Source organism: Cervus elaphus, chromosome 19 (genome assembly GCF_910594005.1).
Source record: "Cervus elaphus chromosome 19, mCerEla1.1, whole genome shotgun sequence".
Classification (NCBI taxonomy): Eukaryota; Metazoa; Chordata; class Mammalia; order Artiodactyla; family Cervidae; genus Cervus; species Cervus elaphus.
In genome coordinates this window covers 45185934-45196815 of record NC_057833.1, presented here as the reverse complement: position 1 = coordinate 45196815, position 10882 = coordinate 45185934, and positions in this window count along the sequence as shown.

Here is a 10882-nt window from a genome sequence, read left to right as displayed (position 1 = left end):
TGCCTAGGGTGGGGAGGACCCACAGCTTGCTTCCTTGTGCTTTTCCTATCACTGTAGGGACATTCCTCCTTGCTAGGATCAGGAAATGAGGATGCCCAGGTGCACACCTAGCTGGGGGTGTAAGTGTCAGTACCTGCCCGAGAGATGGAGACACACTTCCAGTCCCAGTGCTGCCATTCACTCATAGGGAAGTCTATTCCCCTCTCTTGGCTTCCACCCACTTGAGCCTTGGCATGGATCCATTAGTTTCAATCTCAATGTGTTTTTTTGGGCCGGTTCAAGGGGATGGAACGTTGGTGGGGGAAATGGAAGAAATGCCCTAGGGAGTGGGCTCCTGGCCACCTCCTGTTTCTCCTGCAGTCAGAGCCAGTTCACTTTGTTCTGTTTTATATCTTGGGCTTCCATGTAAACCCAGGCAAAACAACAACAAAACAAGCCCTTTTTGGTCCATGTCTAGCCCTAAGGCTGGATATGTGAGGATTCATGTTTCCTTCTTGGAGCTGAGCCATGGGGGACAACCTGCCTGATGATCAGAGCCCACGACCACTATGCAGGAGACCGTACAGGTTCGGAGTGATCCTGTGAGCTGAGCTAATTCAGCATGTACACTCTCTGGGAAGTACCCCTTCCCTCCCCCTTCTCTCCCTCCCCCACCCCTTCCTTCTGCCCTTCCTTCCTTCCCTCCTCCCTTCCCTTCTTTCTCCCAGAGCACTTCCTGGGGTTTGGCCTGCATGATCCAGATCTTTCAGTGGCAGTAAATTCCTTTCACACTTTGAGCTCTTTCCAAGTGAATTTGGAGGTGAGGGTTCCCAGCCTCCTGTCTAGACACCATTTCAATGTGCAGATGGAGTCGGGCCTGCCTGGGATTCTCCCACGAGCCGACCTGGGCCCATCTGTGGTTTCATCAGTCTATAAGGAGCCAAGTGCGACTGCCCACCAGAGGGTTTTCAAGCAGGCAGCTGTTCTAAACTGCCTTCTGCCAGGAATGAGAAGTGCTGAATCAGCAAAAATTAGGTGCCTTGAGAAGAGACTGGGAATAACATGAACTTAAAAACGCAGCACAGTCCTACCACAAAACAAACGTGGAACAAAAGGTTAATTCCACGGATAAACAGCTCTCGGTGGTACTTGGCTCAGCAGCTGGTTCCCATTTCGTGATGCCATTCTGCCAGATGTTCGCTTCTATTAATACATGTTGCTAAAGCCAAGATGAAACGCAGAACTGGAAGGCTGCGCGCATTGCTGGCAACACCATGTGGCAACACGCAGGAACAGAGAAAGCTCTGAGAGTGTCCTATGGGGGGCCGCTTGTTTCCAGAAAGACTCAGGGCCACGAGGGGGGCCCCTGTGCATGCTGTTTGTGCCCCGTGAGACAGTGACTGGCCTGGGACATCATTTAACAGAAACAAATAAGAGAAGAGTGAGGCTCACCTGACTTTCCACCCCTTACCTGTATTGACATAATTTAAGAGACGGAGGTTAAGATCACTCTCTGAGTTTCTTCAGTCTGGGGATCTCAGACTCTGTCTCTTGTAGTGTTTCCCTCTGTACACAAAGTTTCCCCATCAATCACTCAATTATTCATCCTGTGACGATGCATCTCCCTTAGGTTAGGCACTAATTGCATCCTATTTTATTTAGTGGCATGGCCCCCTGTGTTTCCTGAGGGCAAGACCAAGATGAATTCATCTTTGTAGATTCTGTAAGTTATTAAATATATGTTCCTGTGATGAGTCATAGTCAGAAGGCTCGGTTTTAGTTTCCTGGCTCCCTGTCTGAGAGACATAGCTCCTGTCTGGTCCTATTTGAACACTGGATGGTAAGGGTGTGAGCCTGGGCGCTCTGCAGTCTGCAGACAGAAAGAACAAAGCTGCTGCTCTAGAGGTGTTCTCCATCATGTTGAAAACTGTGTCCAATCTCATTGTCCGCAGCAGCAGGTAGCTGTGAAAGGCGGTCGAGGCCCCCATTGTGACTGCCTTGGCTGCAGGTGAAAGGTCACTTCGCAGGCAAGGCTCTGACCCTTAACTTTTTTGTTGCGAGTGTCACAAGGTAAATTAATCAGATTTATGGCATTAAGCTCTGCCAATATCTTTATCCTCTCAGCTCTTTTTCTCTAGCAAAACTCTCTCTCCTCGGGAAAAAAAAATCTTTTTTTCTTTCCCCTGTGCAAGGGGAAAAAAATGCTTTTTGTTTCTCTCTCACAGCTTTCTCTAAAAAGTGAACATGGTTGGACACATGTGGATAAGGCACAGAAAACAGCGCGTTCCCTTCCTCCCTAGAATAGCCGGAGGAACCTTCCTGTAAGTGAACTTTCCTGGCACTTAATCTAATGCCCCAGAGCATGAGGACAATGAGAAGGCAGGTTTTGCTGGTGGTGATAGGCTTCAGTCCTCTTCTTTGACCAGAGTAACTCGGGAAAAGTCCATTAACGAGATGTCACCAGGGAGGATGTGGGTGTGTTTCATCTGGACCTGGCCCGAGGGCAGTCCGGGAACCAGAGCAGCATTTCCGAGGGGCAGGCAGGTTGGAAGCAAAAGAGCAGAGACTCTCTTGGTCCCCAAGCCTGAGGTTGGAAGCCGCCTCCCAGCAGGACCGGGAGGGAGGCTGTGGAGGCCGCAGGTGCTTTTTAGGCAGCCTTGCAGGAGAGCGCCAATTTCCTGCTGCTAGAAATTTGTCTGCAAATTTTTTCTCATTCAGAAGTGACGGGGTCCAGGAGACACTGGCTAGATATGATAACTTGATCAAGGCTTGTGAGGGCGACCCAGTGCCTGGGAACTGGCTGGAAGAGCATGTGCGCCCCTCTAACCTTTAACCAGGGGGAACTGATGGGTTGCAGCTGGCAGGATTCATCCCCCTAAGCTTGAAAGGGTCAACGTTTTAGACTCAGAGCCCTCGAAGTACAGTGTCTTTGCAGAAAAAGGGAAGTTGAGTGATGAAGGATCATTCCCTCACATGAATTAGGAATGTAAAATAAGGATTGGGTCCTATTGACTCAGCTAGCATTTCCTGGGCACCTACTATGTACTAAGCCCAATTTTAGACAGTGGATATAGCAGGGAATGCCTCAAGGAAAGTTCCTGCTTTCATGGAACTTACAGCCTGTTTGCGAGAGACTGACAGTAAATAATCATGATTTTCTCATTTGTCAAGGGTTTAAAATGCTATAAAGAACAATCAACCAGGATCAAAGGATAAAGTAGGATGATGAGGGGGGAGTGATACTGGATAGATACAGTGGATAGGAACATTCTTTCTGATAATATGACATGACCTGAATAATTGGAGAGCACAGCCTATTGATAACTGGAGTCAGGCCTTCCTGAAAGAGGATTTAGCACGTGTTAAGGCCCCTGGGGTGGGAGTATGTTCCATGTGTTCAAGGAATATTCTTTTACAGTTATGTTTTACTTCTGAATGCAAAAACAAAGTCACTTCTTAATGATGATAATAACAGTGCTACTTTTGTGACAGTATTGTTATGAGGATTAAATGAAATGATGCTTATTACACATTGCATAGTGTCTTTGCATAGTAAGAGTTTAATAAATGTTAACTGCCTTTATAGTTATATTTAGTGTTTATAAGGATTTGACAGTTACAATAATGAAGGATATGGATAAATCAATAAATAAATGAAGGATGTGAAGTCCACAGAAGGGAAATGATTATCCCAAGTTTATACTGCAGGTCAGTGGCAACTGGAAGCAGCCCGGGTCTCTAAGGCTGACGTACAGAGTCACCCAGGAGACCTTCTGATCTGAATGGGACTTTACCTGAGTGAGAATAAATTGATACCGTATTAAGGCACTGAGATTTGGGTGTTATTTGTTATGGCAGCTAACTTTACTTAACCTGACTAATACAAAGGATCATGAAAAGGGCAAAATGACCGAGACTGTACCCCTCAAATAGCAGAGCTCATGGCTTTTGGAGGAGAAACTGTGTTACCCTGAGAAGGTAGTAGAAGAAGAAACTATGAAGTCTTGCTTCTTGGGGTTCATTTAGACCTGGTTCTTCACAGGTTATTTTGATTTTCCATCATTGGACATGACTCTTCTTAAGCTGCATCATTTATAACAGGGGACCTTACATGCTGCTGAATGTTATCACTTTGAAAACAGGATACTCTTCGAGGAGGGTGGGAACTAGAGGAAAGACAAAGTGAAGAATGAATAAATACAACATCATCACATATAATGTCCTTGACCCTCCATCTCACCTCCAGAATTTTCACTGGTTACCAGGGTCTCTCCACAATCCCAGCCCCTGTACCATAGTTACACTGGACCCTGAATTTGTCTGGATTTTTTCAGCACCTACCAGTGCTGATTTTGCTCCTACCAGTCCCTCTGCCTGCGACATGCCCATCTACTTCTTTGGCAAAACCCTATTTATTCTTCAAAGCGTTGTCTGAATGTCACCTCCTCCAGGAAGCCTTCTCCCTTCCCTAGTTAAAATTCAGCATTTCATGCCCTGCACTCCCACAGAAGATCTGTGTTGACTAGTGGCCACGTTTTGCCTTTTTTTCCACTTGTCTTTGTGTACACCTGGCTCCCATGTGTGACAGCATGCTTCCCAAGGCCAGGTGTCAGACCTCATTGCTCCCCAAACAGACCAGAGGCAGGATTCCATTTGGAAAGAGATGAAATAAAACAATATTTCCTATTTTTTTTTTAAAAAAAGATAATTTAAAATGGCAGGGGAAGCATGCTGAGAAAATCCTCTTTAGAAATTATTGGTATTACCTCTTACAAACATTTTCACCCTCATATACACACATCTTCCATTGGGCCCCTCAATTCCATGGGCAGACGGAGAGTGATGGCGTATTTTGCTGTTGCCTTTATGTTAATGTTGAAACTCCTCTTCTCTGCTCACCCCCATCAATTATTGAATGCTTAAAAAAAAAAAACCTACCCCAGCAGATGTGTGCGAGCTGTTTGATCTTGAGACTGAATAGGAACGAAAGTATCCGAGACTCAGATTATGGTGCAGAAGAGAAAAAAAATCTTAACAGGAGCTCTGTGAAGGAGAAAGTTTAGCTTTGATCTTACTATTGAATTTTGCTAGTGGGGGTGTGTGTTTATATCTATTCCTATTTATCTTTTTAGCTCCAAAATTCTGCTGCTATGTCTGCCTTTTGTAACACTACAGAAAGGAGTTTTGTCTGGTTCTGTGCAATGCGATTTAAGTCATTTAAGGTAAGAATTTAATTTCTCTGGGAAATAAGGAGAGGACTGTAGCTTAATTTATGGATATCTTTTCCTTTAAAGGATTCGAAAATAATTGGGGCCACTTTATCTCAAACCAAATGGAAAAGAGGCCTATTAAAAAGTAGAGAGGCTGTGCTTCCAGATGACGAAGTCTGACTTTTTCGTTTAATTCCTAATTTGCACATCTTCCTCACTAAAGAAAGTCCAGACCTTAGAAAGCAATCTGACCTTGGTAATCTAGAAGGAGGGAATTAAAGTACATTTGTTAATAGTTAAATTCTATTTTGTAGAAGTTTCCCATGAACAAGATCTCTTCTTTTTAAAAATTTGATAATTTCAAAAGTTAATATAGCTTGAGAAATTAAAAATAACTTCTTATTGAAGGATAGTTGATTTACAGTGTTTCAGGTATACTGCAAAGTAATTCAGTTTTGCATATATAGACACAAAGAATTACTTTTTTCAGGTTCTTTTTCATTATACATTATTATAAGACATAGAATATAGTTACCTGTGCTATACAATAGGTCCTTGTAACTTGAATAATTTTAAAAGACACCTTCTCTGATATGCTGATAATTTAGTATAATGACACTGGAGTGACACAAGAATTTTAGTTGTTCATGCAACTTGTGGAATTGTGGATTTTTAATGCATTGTAGTATGAAATGCAGGCCATCCAATCTCACTACTGATTTTCCCTCTTGATTTGAGGACTGCCGAAATGCTTATTATAACCTTCCTGTCCTTGCATGCATTCTTCAGTCTATGTATTCATTCATTTAGTCAATATTTATTGAACCTACTACGTGCCAGACACATTGCTTACACACATCTAATCTGCAGCAGGCATTAAAAAAGCAGATGTTTATCTGCATCTCAAGTCATAAACCAGCAAGAGTTCCTAAATTAGGTACACAGAATCCTCCTAGACAGCTATTCTCAGAATTTGTTTTACTTAGTTTTCCTAGGTATTTATTTAGTGTAAGCCAAATATAAAGCACCATGCTAAGCACTGGCATGAACAGGGAGATGGATCATAGACAAACTGTCTTTTCTAAGTGACTTGGGGGTTGGTGAGGGACACACAGAAGTATCACCAGGAAATGAATAGGTGTGAGAGGATGGAGTGGGGGCAAACTCTCAGAGAAAGGAGATCCTTGGGGCCTGGGGCTAAGGTTGGAACTTGCCAGCTTCTAAATATCAAGTTGGAATGTCAGCATTCTGGTGTGGAAGGAGATCCTTGGGCTGTGAAAGGCACTTGGGAACCCTTCTTGGCCAGTCCAAGATGGGAGCTCACACTCTGAGAGCACCTTTTGCCTGCAGGAGCTCCAATACTTTGGCCACCTGACGTGAAGAGCTGACTCATTGGAAAAGACCCTGACGCTGGGAAAGATTGGAGGCAGGAGGAGAAGGGGACGAGTGAGGATGAGATGGTTGGATGGCACCACTGACTCAATGGACGTAAGTTTGAACAAACTCCGGGAGATGGTGAAGGACAGGGAAGGCTGGCATGCTGCAGTCCATGGGATCACAAAGAGTTGGACACAACTTCGCAACTGTACAATAGTAAAGTCTGCAAAATGGTGGGATGTAGTTCACAATGTTCCTGAAGACTCCGGAGAGTATCAATTCCCAGTTAAATGAAGGTGCCACTAGGAGAAAAACTGATAACCACCCCCCAAACACACACCCTAAAAAGACTTTCTAAAGACTTGTGTGGTTGACATAATCAGGAGCGTGCCACTTAAACTCTAATTTGTGAAACAGAGGTCTCAGGGTTGTTTTGTGGATTAAGTAACATGGTGTTAAGTGTTTGGCATTATGCCTGTCAGCTGTGCATGTGTGCTAAGTCACTTCAGTCATGTCCGACTCTTTGCGACCCTATGGACTGTAGCCCACCAGGCTCCTCTGTCCATGGGATTCTCCAGGCAAGAATACTGGAGTGGGTTGCCATGCCCTCCTCTAGGGGATCTTCCCAACCCAGGGATCGAACCCAGGTCTCCCACATTGCAGGCAGCTTCTTTACCATCGGAACCACCAGGGAAGCCCAAGAATACTGGAGTGAATAACCTATCCCTTCTCCATGAGAACTTCCCAACTCAGGAATCGAACCCTAGTCTCCTGCATGACAGGTGGATTCTTTACCAGCTGAGCTACCAGGGAAGTCCATGCCTGTCAGGTAGTAGGTGCTTATTCAGTTCAGTTCAGTCACTCAGTCGTGTCCGACTCTTTGTGACCCCATGAATTGCAGCACACCAGTCCTCCCTGTCCATCACAAACTCCCGGAGTTTACTCAAACTCATGCCCATCGAGTCGGTGATGCCATCCAGCCATCTCATCCTCTGTCGTCCCCTTCTCCTCCTGCCCCCAATCCCTCCCAGCATCAGGGTCTTTTCCAATGAGTCAACTCTTCGCATGAGGTGGCCAAAGTATTGGAGTTTCAGCTTCAGCATCAGTCCTTCCAATGAACACCCAGGACTGATCTCCTTTAGGATGGACTGGCTGGATCTCCCTGCAGTCCAAGGGACTCTCAAGAGTCTTCTCCAACACCATAATTCAAAAGCATAAATTTTTCAGTGCTCAGCTTTCTTCACAGTCCAACTTTCATATCCATACATGACCACTGGAAAAACCTAGCCTTGACTAGACGGACCTTTGTTGTCAAAGTAATGTCTCTGCTTTTTAATATGCTATCTAGATTGGTCATAACTAGTACCAGCAATTTTCCCGCTTCTTATATATATTTCTAGTGCCTTTCATTGGGTTTCAATAGGTGCATATAGCTTTTATCTTATGATAGAAGTTGATGTTTTCAAATTTTCTCTTTTTTAAAATCTTTTAAAGATTATTTATATTTTTATTTGTTTGCTTATTTTAATAAAGGTATACTTGATCAATGTTTCTTTTTAAACATATCAAGATCTGTAAGTCCTTCCACACTGGCAGTGTCAGGGGTGGTCTCTTTGATAAGAGTGCCTCTTTGTCACATTGCATATACCCACAGGCCCAGTGTAGCTAACAGGTCCCTTTCCATGCCCCCTGGCCACCCCACCCCACCACCGCACTGTGGTCCTGAGGGTGTGATGCCCTCGGTTACCGGGCACTCCGATTACAGGCGTGTGTTGGAGAGGCCTGCATGCCCATCAGGGCCCGCCTTGGGAACGACTGCCTTCACTGGGTGGGTCTCTCACAGACACCTCTTTGAACCTGTGCCTTCCTGCCTCCCTCCCTCGTGGGTGCACACAGTGCATCTGCCCCTCCCCGCCTCCCAGAGCTGGGCTTCTTGAAGTCATTACCTAAGGTCATTCTCTTTGGCCTTTACAACTACACCTAATCAAACTGTGGTCTCCACTGTTTTTCTGAGCGTTTGAACTCCCCTAGTCTCTCTAAGAAAACTTTCACATTTCCTTTCATCTCTCTTAAGGTTTACACATCTGGATTTCTCCTGCTTGTGTCCAGTCAAAGCCAGCCAGCCTGGAGAGGTAGGGCACATCTCCTGCTTTGTCTGTGGGCTCCATCCACTCACATCTGGGAACGGCGCCTCGTTCTGCTTTGAGACGCCATCCAGCATCCACTGCAGGCAGTGCTGTAGGGGCTTTGGGAACCATCAATCAAGGAGGCCTGCCTTCCATTGGCCAGGTCTTGACATGTGACTATGCCTTAACCAATCAGATTCTCTCTTGCAAATTTTCATCTTGGATGGTCATGTGCAAGCTCTGGAAAGCCGCTAAAGACCTAATCCTATCAGCAAGCAGCTCCCTGACCAGACCATCCATTAGTTCCTGTTCCCTAGGGCCTTCCTGGTGTCTTGACCATTCTGAGACTGATTTTCTGATTCTGTAAGTGGTCCTATCCCTTCTACTAAGTTCGTTTTGTGTTTGAGAGATTTCATCTCTCTTGCAGTCAAAGAATTCTGATAGTGTAGGTCAGTCCAAATAGTTACATTTCTAAAGTTTGGTTTATGTGATTAATCTTGGCTGACCCACAGTGAAACCTAAAAATCTTTTCTATTTTGAAACAAAGGCTTTGGGAACTGTGTTTTAGAGTGTACTTCCTGTTCTCTTGAATAAAAATCGACTTTTAATCTCATGGTAAAGTGTAGCTACTGGTGATGCATAAGAGAGGCTGATACATCTAAACTGTGTCTTAAACCAGTGCTTTGCAAACATTTTTGTGCATAAGTATAAGAAAATGTCAGTGGAAGAGCATGTTCCTTATCAGCACACTAAACCACAGGATTAACAATTTTCTAGCAAAAGCAATCACATTTATTAATGTTCCTCATGGAACTGTGGTCTAAAAAAATAAACTTAACCGTTAAAAAAAAGAATCATCTGGAGAGTTTGTTTAAAATTTAAATTATTGGGAACCACGCTGGGGGTTCTTATTCAGCAGGTCTGGGGGAGGGGGACCCTGAAATTGGAATTGTGAATAAATTCCTAGGTGGTGCTGAGACTGCTGATCTAAGGACTACATTTGGAGTAGCAAATCCTTAAATAATACCTTTTCCCCAAGCAAGAGAGACTTTGTAGGGCCGGAAGAACTTCACTGGCTTGTTAAAATTAAAAGACGAGAGAAAAAATAAATAAATAGAAGACGAGAGAAATGAGAATTGCCTTTGCATGGGAACTTTATAGAGATGTTTTCGACCTCAGTAACAAGCTTTGTTCATCGAGCCCTGAGCAGGATGAGATGATGGCTGGGTTAGATGGTCTGTTCAAGGGCAGGGTGTCTTCATGAGTCAGTCTGGCACCACCCCCCCCCCCACCCCCCAGAGCTTCACAAACTGCTGGGCAGAATGTCTAATGCTACTTCAGTGGAAAGTTAAAAAAAAAAAAGCAAGTAATAGCACAGGATCAGAGGAGATGCAAGACTGCCCCCTGGGACTATGGAGCAGTGACCACAGCTAAAGTTGTGACCTAGAGCTGAGCCTGCTCCTCACTGTGTCCTCAAGGGACCTCATTCCCACCTCCAGCACCATCCTCACCTTTTTCCCACACCTAGCTCTGAGCTTACCTCTATCCAGATGCCTTCCCTGCTATCTTTATTCTGCATCATCCCAACAGCTACATACTGATCTTTGAAAACTTTTAAAATACAGCTTTGATCCTACTAACAGTCCCTCCTTCTCTGTCCCTTGTTGCACTCCTGCAGCTTTTTTTTTTTCTATCTCATTTAACCCTTGCAACAACTTTATGAGGTAGCACTAGTGGTAAAGAACCTGCCTGTCAACGCAGGAGACTCAAGAGACGCAGGTTCAATCCCTGGGTCAGTAAGATCCCCTAGAGGAGGGCATGGCGACCCACTCCAGTATTCTCGCCTGGAGAATCCCCATGGACAGAGGAGCCTGGCAGGTCCAAGAGTTGGACATGACTGAAGCGACTTAGCACACATCACACACATTATTACCCCAGTGTATAGGTAAGGAAACATAGTCTAAGAAGCAGTTTGCCTTAAATAAACAACTTAGGAAAAATTAGAGGCAGAATTTGAAACCTGTTCTGTGTGACTCCAAAACCTAAGCCACCCTGACATTCAACCTCAGTTCTGTGTGAGTGAATGCCCTCTTGTATGTGTCGTAGTATTTGCTCTCCCTGCCCAATGGAAAGCTCACCTAGGCAGGTTCTGGGTGCTTTGGGAGAATATTCTAGTGGTTCTCTTCCAGG